Genomic DNA, 13,043 nt, shown 5'->3' with positions numbered 1-13,043 from the left:
AGCTGACTGTTCTTTCTCTCCACCATCTAAGCCAGAAATCTTTTATTGTTAAAGAATACATAGGAGGGTTTCCATCATATTGGGCAGATGCTTCAAAGATTATTTATAAAAGATCATAGAAAAGAATCACTCAGATGAGAAATTGGATGGATTGTGGTTTGTAGTATCGATGAGAAAAACCATAGTGACAAAATCAAGATAATATCAAAGTTACTTATCTCTACTGGTACATTATCCTCCAGAAAAACTGTAAACTCCTTGAAGGTGAGGACCATATAATTTTCCCCTCATTGCCTAACACAATGCTTTTAACACAATAATTTTTTTTAAAAGTCAATGAATGAGCACTTTGAAATAAGTAGTAGAAGTATTATTCATATTTCATGGATAAATGAAAAAATACAGGGAAATATATTACTTATTTATTCCTACTTCTCTCCCCTAAAACCTTATTCATAACATTTTATTCAATTAATAAGTCAGCTTTGAAATGTTCATTCTTTTTGGTAAAAGTAAATAGAAGTTGCACACAAACATAATTCATTATTTTAATTTGTTATCAGTAAATGAGAGGTAGTATTGAATAACAGTTCCAAATATGTGGGGTCAAATTATGACTAACAAATAACAGTCAGTCAATAAGCTTTTATTAAGTACTTACTTTGTGCCATGCATTGTGTTACACACTAGGGATAAAAAAAAATACAAAAGAAAAAGAAAAAAGAGACTGTCCTCTAGAAGCTTAAAATCTAATAAGGGACAAAGAAGCAAACAGATAATGAACCAAAAAGCTATATATTGAGTAAATAGGAAATGATCAAAGGATAATATTTAGGAGGAGTTTGGAAAGACTTCTTATAGAAAACAGGACTTCATTTGGAACTTAAAACAAGCCAGGAAAGTCAACAGACAGCATTGAGGAGCCATAACATTTGAGGTATGATGAAAAAGAAATCAAATATTATTGAATATTTTTATTTATTTTTAGCTGATTATAGGATTGAGGTCCTTCTTTAGCAAAAGCTAGACCTAAACTAAGCCAGATTAATCTTGATAGTCCCTTAAATCTAGGTTCCTTGTAGATTTAGATGACTTTATCATTTAGTAGCAGATAATTTAGAATTGTACATTACCATAACATTGTTTTTTTTTTTAAGCTAGATTTCCCTTTCTGACAGAAAGAGGGACCAACCAGAGGTTAAGTTCCTCTTTCTAGCCTTAGTGAATAACCTCTCTGTCTCTGTCTCTTTGTCTCTGTCTCTGTCCCTCTGCTTCTCTATCTTTATCTCTGTTTCTGTCTCCCTGTCTTTGTCTCTCTTCTTGAACTATAGACTAAGTTGAGTATTGAACTCTTCTAAGGAAGAGGGGGGAGGGTGACAGCTAGCCACTGACCACAAATTCCTCTTTCCTAGTACACTTTCTAGCTACAAAATGTACTGCCTGTAGGAAAGGACTTCTTGTATAGGATTAAGAAAGTCTAGGAGAAACTAACTAGTCAGGTGATCTGCCTTCTTCAACTGAATTATGTTCGAAACAAGTTTCTTTTATGTCTCATTCCTCATTTTGTTATAAAAATCACCTCTGTAAATCACTCCTTTTTCTCTGACTTCTGAGGAGTCAGATGACCTGATTTGGGCTTCATAACTTTGTCTTGAGTTTACTTTTTTATTTCAGCTAATTTTGACAAGGTAAGACAGTCAGAGAAGATTCCCAGGGCTGAGATATGCAGTGTCTCATTCATGGAAGATTAAAGAAGACATTGTCAATGTGTCAAATAGTACATAGGGTATAGGGTAGTAAAGTCTAAGAAGATGAAAAGGAAAGAAGAGGTTACATTATGAAGTACTTTAAATGCCAAACAGAGGATTTTGTATTTAATTCTGGAGCACTGGAGTTTCATGAGCAGGAGAGTTCACATGACTGAACCTGTACCTTAGGAAAATCATTTTGATGACTGAATGGAGTGTAGATTAAAGCAGGCAGCATCCAATTATAATTCTCCAAGTATGGGGTAATATAGACCTATATGAGAGTGCTGGGAATGTCAGAGAGAAGTGGGTGTGTTGAAGAGATGTTGCAAAGGTGAGATCAAAAGGCCTTGGTAAAAAATTGGATATGGAGAGTGAGAGATCCTTAGATATAGAGATAGATTCTGAGACAATCAGGATGACACCTCACTTGTGAGCCTGAGGGACTAGGAAAATAGCATTGCTTTCTAAAACAGGAGGAGGGATCATTTAGCATGATAATGATCTACCCTTTGTGCACATAAGATGTCTATTTGACATTTAATTCAAGATGTCTGAAAGGCAGTTGAAGATGCAAGCTTAGAGGTCAACAGAAAGGTAAGGACAGTATAAGAAGATATGAGAATGGTCAACATAAATATGGCCACTAAATCCATGGGAAATGATGAGATCATCTAGAGAAGCTGTATGGAGGAAGAATAGAAAAGAGTCTAGGACAAACCTTTGTGGGTCATCTACTAGATGGTATGATATGGAGAAGGATACAGCAAAGGACCTTGATGAGGGAAAATGGTCGAATAAGTAGGAGAACCAGTAGAGAGTGGTGTCCTGAAAACTGTAAAAGAAAAGAGTATCAAGGAGGACAGAGTGATCAATAGTAAAAAAAAAAAAAAAAAAAGAAAGGCTGAAAAAAGATGGAGCAGGATGAGGGATGAAAAAACGTCACTAGATTGGGCAACTGAGAGATCACTGGTAACTGTGAAAAGAGTACTTTCAGTAGGATGATGAAGTCAAATATCCAATTACAAAATGTTAATTAGAGAATGAGCAGAGAGAAAATAGAATTATCAACACATCTTCTAAAAAATTGTCTTTTTGAAACTGCTTCTGGGGGCAGAACCAAGATGATGGAGTAAAAGGACAATCCTGTAGAAGCTCTGCCTCCCTCCCATAGACCATAAAAGAACTGTAATAAATGACTCTAAAATTCTAGAGCAGCATAAGCCACAAAACAGCAGAGTGAAAGAGATTTCCAGCTCAAGGCAACCTGAAAGGCTGACAGGAAAGGTCTATCTCTCTAGGCATGGAGCAAAGCACAGCCCAACGTGGGCCACGTGGTACAGCATGGACAGGACCAGAGCAGACTGGAGAGCAGAATCCCAGGTAGCAACTGTGGATTCCAGGTTGCTCAACCCACAAATGCCAAAGACAGCTCCACAGGTCAATGAGACAGTTCTTTAAACTAGGGAGAAGGGAACACAGTCTGGCCCTGCTAGAAGCAGCAGCTGCAGTGGCAGCATTCATTTTTGGAGAACTCGGCTTAAAGATCCTGAAGGAATTAAGCAATTGATCTGAATTTCAGCCTTGAGTGGCAGCCATGGGGTGAGGAGTGCTGGCTGGCATGGTGGAACTGGAGTAGGTTATGAAGAGAGAATTCTACTCACAGATTCTGGGCAGAAAAGTTTGCAGTAGCTCCCAAACCAGAGCACAGGCTAGGAGAGGAATAAACTCCTCTCCCTTGATTGTGCCACCATGGAGGAACTGAGAACTTAAGGGTCCCCAGAGTATACTGTCCTCTTGAAAAAGGACTCAAAAACCTAGTAACAGGCTGGGAAAATGTTCAAAAAAGGGGGGGGGGAGTAAGACTATAGAACATTACTTTCTTGGTGAACAGGTATTTTCTTCCATCCTTTCAGATGATAAAGAACAATGCATACCATCAGAGGAAGATCTAAAAATCAAGATTTCTGCATCCAAAAGCTCCAAAATAAATATTTAATAGTCTCAGACCATGGAAGAGCTCAAAAAGGATTTTGAAAATCAAATAAGAGAAGTGGAGGAAAAATTGGGAAGAGAGATGAGAGAGATAAAAGACAATCATGAAAAGTGAGTCAACATCTTGCTAAAGGAGACCCAAAAAAATGATGAAGAAAATAACACCTTTAAAAATAGGCTAACTTAATTGGCAAAAGAGGTCCAAAAAGCCAATGAGGAGAAGAATGCTTTGAAAAGAGTTAGCCAAATGGAAAAGGAAGTTCAAAAACTCACTGAAGAAAATAGTTCCTTAAAAATTAGAATGGAGCAGATGGAAGCTAACGATTTTATGAGAAACCAAGAAATTACAAAACAAAATCAAAGGAATGAAAAAATAGAAGATAATGTGAAATGTCTGATTGGGAAAATAACTGACCTAGAAAATAGATCCAGGAAAGACAATTAAAAATTATGTGACTACCTGAGAGTCATGATCCAAAAAAGAGCCTAGACATCATCTTTCATGAAATTATCAAGAAAAAGTGCCCTGATATTCTAACCAAAGGGCAAAATAAATATTAAAAGAATCCACTGATCATCTCCTGAAAGAGATCTGAAAAGAGAAACTCCTAGGAATACTGTAGCCAAATTCCAGAGTTCCCAGGTCAAGGAGAAAATATTGCAAGCAGCTAAAACAAAACAATTTGAGTATTGTGGAAATACAATTAGGATAACACAAGATCTAGCAGCTTCTACATTAAGGGATCGAAGGGTTTGGAATATCATATTCCAGAAGTCAAAGGGACTAGTATTAAAACCAAAAATCACCTACCCAGCAAAATTGAGTATAATACTTCAGGGGAAAAAATGGTCATTCAATGAAAGAGGGGACTTTCAAGCATTCTTGATGAAAAGACCAGAACTGAATAGAAAATTTGGCATTCAAACACAAGAATCAAGAGAAGCATGAAAAAGGTAAACAGGAAAGAGAAATCATAAGGGATTTTCTAAAGTTGAACTGTTTGTATTCCTACATGGAAAGATAATATTTGTAACTCTTGAAACTTTTCTCAGTATTTAGGTAGTTGGAGGGATTATACACACACACACACACACACACACACACACACACACACATATACATAGACAGAGGGCACAGGGTGAGTTGAATAGGAAGAGAAATACTGGGAGGAGAAAGGGAGAAATGAAATGTGGTAAATTACCTCTCATGAAAGAGGTGAGAAAAAGCTTTTTTCAATGGAGAGGAAAAAGGGGAAGATAAGAGGGGAAAAAGTGAAGTTTACTCTCATCATATTTGGATTAAGGAGGGAATAACATGCACACTCAATTTGGTATGAAAATCTATCTTACACTGCAGGAAAGTGGGGGAGAAGGGAATACATTGGGTGGGGAAGATGAAAGAAGGGAGGGCAAATGAGAGGAGGGAGTAATTAGAAGTAAACATTTTTGGGGAGAAACAAGGTCAAAAGAGAGAACAGAAGAAACGGTTAGCAGGATAGGATGGAGGGAAATATAGTTAGTCTTACACAACATGACTATTATAGAAGTCTTTTGCAAACTACACACATATAGCCTATATTGAATAGCTTGCCTTCTCACAGGGGATGAATGGAGAGAGAGGAAAGGAGAGAAGTTGGAATCCAAAGTTTTAGGAACGAACTTTGAGCATTGTTTTTGCTTGCAACTGTGAAATAAGAAATACAGGAAACGGGGCATAGAAATCTATCTTGCCCTACAAGAAAAGAGAGAAGATGGGGATAAGGGAAGGGAGGGGTGTGATAGAAGGGAGGGCAGATTGGGGGAAAGGGTAATCAGAATGCACAGCATTTTTGGGTGGGGGAGAGAACGGGAGAAAATTTGGAACTGAAAATTTTGTAGAAATGACTGTTGAAAACTAGTAATAAATAAATAAATAAACATCAAAAACAACAAAAATAAAAAAAAATATCTTTTAAAGAATTTTAACTATAGGAAGTTCAGGAGATTTCGGATGATAGCTATGTTACCACAGACAGAATCCTCATCCTCTCAGTTCCTCATTGCACTCTGAGACAGAATTGCATTCAAGGTGTTGATCTTCATCAATGCACAAAGATTCCCAAATTTATGAAATAACAGGTCAAACAAACGAACAAAAGAATCCAGTTCCATCCCTGGATACCTTGGAAGTTCCACTATAAATATATGTTGCTAATGAATTCTAAGCAAAGAACTTAATATATTCTAATATAAAGTATATTATAATGACAGGTAATTTTAAAGTGTGTGTTTAATACATAATTCAAATGATCAAATATATAGGTGTATAAAATGATGGAAAAGTTTAAAAAAACTTTTTAAATTTGTATATATAAATTTCTGGCAAGCATCTCTGTTTTTTTTTTTTTATTAATGTGGGGGCTTGAATAATTATTTGATAGGCATCCACTCATAATAATTTCTAATCATTTCATAATTAATCTGCCCTCTATATGCAGTGTAAAAGTGTTTTTCTTTATCACAACAGTTAAATTATTTCAGCTGACACTATGTTTACCCAGCAGAAATTTCTCACATTAGTTTTTCTCCTGATATGGAGAACATTTCTAGCACCATAAAAGAAGACCCATTTGCTTTGTATTCAGTGTGACTAAGGGAGAAAAAGACATAATCTAGTAGATAAACTGGTAGAATTTTAAAAATGGCAGTCAAAAAGAGCTTTAAAGATCATCATGGGCAATACCATTTTGTTACTGAAGAAGATGTGAAGGAACTGTCTAAGGTCAGAAAACTATTATGTAATAGATCCAGGAAAGCAATTCTAATTATTTGACCCCATTTCTAGGTTTATTTCTTCTTTCAATATAATCTAGCATTCTCTAAGTCAAATATTAAAATGGATTTGGTATCTCAATTATTGGGTATTTCTTTCAAAGAGGCAGATAACATCCTGCAGATTCCTTAAGAGGGCTACTCTCTTTGACCATCATCTCCATCCCTCCAGAACCGTGAAACATAAACCTGGATCCCCTGGGTTTCATAGGTGTGCTTTTTTGTCCTCTTGCAGAGAACCAGGCTTCCATGTTGCCTCCTGTATTCTCCTCACTATGTCTATTAGTAAGTGTCCTCTCTCCCTTCGCTCCCTTTCTCCTGTTTTCCAGAGATCTTTCATGTGTGTCTTCCCTCATTAGAATGTAAGTTCATTTAGCAGAGACTCTCTTGTTTAAACATCCTGTAGCATTTAGTACAGTTAGCACAGTGATATGTAATAAGGAAGAAAGGAAACAAGCATTTATTAAATGCATATTATGTGTCACATACTGTGCTAAAGTTATCTGTGCTAATTTATTTGTCAAATAGTATGCTAAAGTATTTCACAGATATTATCTCATTTGATCCTCTTAACAGCTCAGATAAGTAGATACTATTATTATCCTCATTTTGCATTTGAGGAAACCCAAGTAGGCAGAGAGTAAGTGATTTGCCCATGGTCATACCGCAAGTATTTTAGGCTAGATTTGAACTCAGGTCTTCCTAATTCCTGACCTAGCTCTCTATGTCCTGTGCCATCTAGCTGCCTCTTAGGGCTTAATACATGTTCTGCTCACCCACCTACCTACATACCTACCTGTCTGCCTGTCTATTATAATCCATATATTCCTGTTCATACTGTAGAACTCTTATTCATATCTTGCCCTAAGTTCACCAAGATGGTCCTTCCAATGTGGCATATAGTGCTACTCCAAACCCTTATTATGGCATGAAATTGAGCCTGAGTTTTCAAAGGCTATACTAGTAGAGCATTGTCTCTGGCAGGCTCTATCAACCTTAAAAAGCTTCAGTTATGGTTTCCACAACAGACTGTATCCATTTTCTGAGAAATATCCTAATGTGTGTGGAAGGGCTTAACCACTTGACATTCTTTGGCTACAAAACCCCATGATTCAAGAAAATCTCAACCCCCACCCCCTCCAGGCATGTAAAGCCACATGCAAGGGTTTCCTTCTCCCTTTTACCCTGGAGCCTCCTCCCATTTGGTTAGCTTTCCCCTACTACTTAGCCTTCTTCCTTTCCAAGTTTTCCCATCATGATCTAGGGTCTTCTCACCATGGAACTTTCATTGCGTCCTGTGATATTTTCACTTTGAAACATCATTCTTCCATGCTGGTTCCCATTGGTCAATTCCTCTCAATCCATCAGTTTGTGAAGAGGGGCCCCAAGCTGTCCAGCCTTCATTTCCTTCCAGCCTCTACTTCTTTAGAGTATGACACAGACAGATATTCTGTTGGCTTCCTTTTGAGTCTTTCCCCATGAAAATGTACACTCCTTGAGGTCAGGAATTGTCTTTCTTTTTGTTTGTATTTGTGTTCCTAGCACTTGCCATAGTATCTAGTACTTCTTAAGCATTTAACAAGTGGATATTTTCTTGTCTTTTCTCAGTCTTACATACCTCATTTTGTTTCTATTGTGACTGGGTGGAGGGGGAATGTGCAGTTAATAGGCAGAAGACTCAAAGAATTAGTGAGAACTTCGACTACCTACAAACATTAGCTGGATCCTAAAAATAAAATCTCTGATCAGTGACCAATGAGTGGACATACTTCTGGAAGACCAGAATCAAATTAACTTTGAAATTCTCAAAAGACAAACAAAACAAGATACAAGACAGAAAGTGTATCTAAATGAAAAGTTGGTTTACAGGTACAGGGGTGGAGAGAGGGGATGTAAAGGAGAAGTTACATCCTATCTTATTTTCATAAAATATAATAATTCATTGTAGTTTACATGGGACATTCTAGGTCTTCATGAAAATAATTAAAATTCTGAAGTCATTAAATTATAAATTTTTACAACTAAAATTGGTGAAGTTCAAAGAACAAGCATTTATGGAATGTCTACAATTTCCTAGACACTGTACTCAGTGTTAGGCTACCATAGCAAAAATGAAACTGTTTCTGCCCTCAAAGAACTTACATTTTATTAAGGTAAACAATGTGTATGTATAGATAGATAGACAGATAGATACATAGATCTATATACAAAATATATACAAAGCAAGGTAATTTGATGGAGATGTAGGTAGCCAGAGGAAATAAGAAAAGTCCCATGTAGTAGTTGAGTTCTGAGTTGAACTTTTAGGAATTGTGAATTCTAAGAGATGTAAGGAAGGAATACACTCTAGACATAGGGGACAGACTGTACAGAAGCACAGAGCACCCCAGGGGATTGAATGTCATGGGAGGGACAATAGGGAGTCTAGCTGTGTGGCTCAAGCATGTGTGAAGGAAAGTTGTTTGGAGCCAGGTGGTAAAGTGCATCAAATGACAAGCAGAGGAGTATGTATTTGACCCTAGTGATATGAGGGAGTTTGGAGCTTACTGCACAGAGGAAAGGCTTAGGTCATAAATGACTTTAGAAATAGCATTTTGGTACCCCATTCCCGGTCTGTTTCAGGTTTCAACTAAAATCCTACCTCTTGCAAGAACCCTTCTTTAGCCCCTCTTAATTCCAGTGCTTTCATCTTTTTAATTGTTTCACATTTTTTCTTTATGTAGTCTGCTTTGTACATATTTGCTTGCATGTTTTCTCTTCCATTCAGTTGTTAAACTCCTGGAGAGTAGGGGCTGTCTTTTACCTCATTTTTTATCCCCAGAGCTTAGCACAATGCCTGGCACATAATAGGCACTTAATAAATGTTTATTGATTGATTATCAGTTTTATGGAGGATTGATTGGACAGTGGAGGCACTGAAAGCAGGGAAGTAAATTAAGATACTCTTGTAATAATTGATCTCAAAAAAAATCTGACAACAGCAGGCTCACATGTTGGGGTATCTTTCCTTCCTAAACAGACTTTGTGCTTGTATGTATTTTCAGCATCCCAGAATTTGGGTTTTGTATTGTTATAACTATTGGATTTTGCATCAAATATAGGTACCCCTTAATAACTTAACCAGAGTTCTCTGTTCACTGCAAAGGCCTACTATGTTCGTTTCCCCTAGAGGGAGGGGCCAGTGAGAGATCTTGTCCTAGTGAAAAGATATGACTCATCCAAGGACACAAAACTAGTTTGGGTTCAGTGGAAAGAGTATTGTAGAGAAAGACAAAGAAGGAGGAGGAGGAGGAGGGGGAAGAAGATGAAGAGGAGGAGAAGGGGGAAGAAGATGAGGAGGAGGAGGAGGAAGAGGAGGAGAAGAAGAAGAAGAAGAAGAAGAAGAAGAAGAAGAAGAAGGAGAAGAAGAAGAAGAAGAAGAAGAAGAAGAAGAAGAAGGAGGAGGAGGAGGAGGAGGAGGAGGAGGAGGAGGAGGAAGAAGAAGTCATGTAAAAGAGATAGACTTGAAGTTTCACCTGCTATCAATTACATTGGCAAAGATGATGAAAGGCAATTATAAATAAACATGTGTGTATGAAGTATGCCCTGGATATGCCAGAATACCCTGAGACAAGTTTTCTCACTAGCCCCTCCTCTAAGGAAAGTATTAGCATAGCAGGCCTTTCCAGAGCACAGAAAATTCTAGTTGTATTAGTAACATTGTTTGATGAAGACATACCTGTATCTGATGCAAAGTTCAATAGTTCTGATCTTACAAAAACCCAACCTCTGCGATGCTGCAAATACACACAAGCAGAAAGTCTGCTCAGGAAGGGAAGGTAGCCCAATGTGTGATTCTGGTGTTCTCAAATTTTCTTTTATGTTCAATTATGTCCTTTTTGCTCATGTACAATTCTCTTTGTGAATGGTAATATGAGAAATTTCGCTTAAAATCCAAATAAAGACTGCAACCCCCTCACTCCTGAAAATAGTATCTGAGATTGGCTTACTGTAGTTTAGAACTGAGATTGAAAAAGTCACAACTATGGCCAACCATCTGCACTTAACCAAAAGTTAGTGTGATATATTGGAAAAGTCAGAAGACTTTGAAAGTCATTTGAAGTCAGCCTCAGTCACTTATTAGGCACAAATCACAAATTCTTGGAACTTGTTTGCTCATCTGTAAAATAACAGGGTCAGATTAGATCTTAATGTGGAGTCGGTTAATTTTCATAATTTTATTCCAACATAATCTTTTTCCTTGGTAATTTTGGGTATTTTATTTTACTCATTTTAAAATATGGGTACATAGACTTTACCAGAGTGTGAAGTCAACAAAAAGAAAAATAAAAACAAACACAAAAAACTAAGAACTCCCAGAAAAGATAATCTGCTTCATAGGCTATAGTAAAATTCTATCTGTCTAGATCCCTTCTAATTTTTTTCTTACAATTTAAACACTCTATCTTCTTCAAGGATTCTGTATTTTAAGGTCTCTTACATTTCAGGCATTCTCTAATTCTGTGATTTGACCCTTTACTTTTTACTGAACAGTATTTTTAAGTTTTCAAAATTCTCTCCTCTTTGCTAGAAGACTGCCTAGCATGAGTAAATTCTTAACAAATTCTTGTCTTCTCTCTTCCTAGTTCAGCTCATAATAGCAAAAAGTACAATTTTCAAATGCTTTCATTTACAGAATGCTTTATAGATAACAATGTGATCTGATTAGCTATCTCATTTAATCCTCACAGCAATCCTGTTAGGGAGATGGTGCAAGAGTTGTAATGCCCATTTTACACAGGTGGAAGCAGAGCTTCAGAGGAGTGGGCCTGGGCCAGGTGACACAACTCTGAAATTGACACAGCTGATAGTTGAGCCCAGGTTTCTGAATCTAATCTTCAAGTCTTTCCTCTCTCACTGCCTGCCCATATTGGTAAAGAGATGACTGAATTCTTTTGAGTATTTTATGGAAGAAAATCCAGAGCACAGAGAAGTAAAATAATTTACATGTGATCATACAGCAATTTAGTCCTATTCTGGGACCAGAACCCTAAGTCTCATGTCCTCTTGGCAGCTAGGTCGTGCTGTGGAGAGAATACTGGACCTAGAATCATAAAGACTTGAATTCAAATCCACTCTCAGATATTTGTGAATCTGGACAAGTCACTTAACTTCTGCCTGCCTCAGTTTCCTTAAATGTAAAATGATGATGATGATGATGATGATGATGATGATGATGATGATGATGATGATGATGATGAAAATAATAATACCTCCCAGGGTTAGAAAGAGGTAATATTTGTAAAGTGTTTAGCACAATACCTGACCCACAGAAGGCACTTAATAAATGCCTATTTTCTCTTGTTTCCTCTTTCCATTTTACCTGAATGTAATGTTTCTTATCATCGTTGCTGAGGGCCTTTTATTAAGTAGATTTGAGGCATCACATCCATTTTGCGTTCCATCCCTCTTTCTATACCTAAAGACTCCTTTGATAAGACCAAGCTTATCAATGGGTCTCAGAATAAGCCAGCTTCCATTACATAATGAGCATAGAATAAAGATACACATACATCCTCAAGAAAGATGAATTCCTCTGTACTTATGCAAAATTAAGATAGTTTTAAAATTATCTTTCCAATAAATTTCATTGTGATATTCTGCTGACATATTTAATTTAAGCTGTATATTAATGCTTTAATAAGGCCAGATATATACCTGTTCTTGCAACCTGGTAATATATGAGAGCAATGAGGTTTGCTTTCTCCACCTTCAACAGACCTGAAATGGAACCTCTATTTTCTAACTCTTGAAAAAAAGTCTTCTAGTAAGATTTAATACCAGCTAATGAAAACGTAACATTCTCTACCTAACAATCGACCTCCTCTCTCTTAAATATGTCATTGCTTCCCAAAGATAGGCATAATCTCCACCTTTTAGAGGCAGTGTGATGTAGTAGCAATATTTGAAGTACCATATTTGAAGACAACGAGTGTGACTTTGACTCCGGGTCTGTTTCTTCCTATTTCCATGAGATTGCCTAGACAGTTTTACTGGAATGTGACTGCTGCACATGCTACAGCTTCTTGGAGCCACAGACAAAAGTTGGAGGAAAAGGGATACCAAAAGTGAATGAACAGCCCTGAAGAGGGCTCAGCAAGTCCTCACAACAAAGGTGCTTGTCCTCCCTAAACACAGTAGTGGACAATACTCTCCTAATCCCCATAGCTATACATTATTTCTTCCCACTCTATTTTCTAGCACTTTGTGTACCTTTCACACATTTATTCCAATTTGTATTAGAGTTTTTACATGTATAATAGTCATGTTATTGAAAAAATAATATCTAATACAGTTTGCCAAGCACTTAATATATATTTGTGCATTACAACAACCCCATGAGGGCAGTGATACCATCATCCCCACTTTAGAGATGAAGAAACTGAGGCCAAGAAAGGTTTGGGAACTTGTACATGATCACACATCTAGTTTCAACTTGTTCAAAGCAAG

The sequence above is a fragment of the Notamacropus eugenii genome, chromosome 1, assembly GCF_028372415.1.
Source record: "Notamacropus eugenii isolate mMacEug1 chromosome 1, mMacEug1.pri_v2, whole genome shotgun sequence".
NCBI classification, from domain to species: Eukaryota; Metazoa; Chordata; class Mammalia; order Diprotodontia; family Macropodidae; genus Notamacropus; species Notamacropus eugenii.
Note: the sequence above shows the minus strand (reverse complement) of the source record.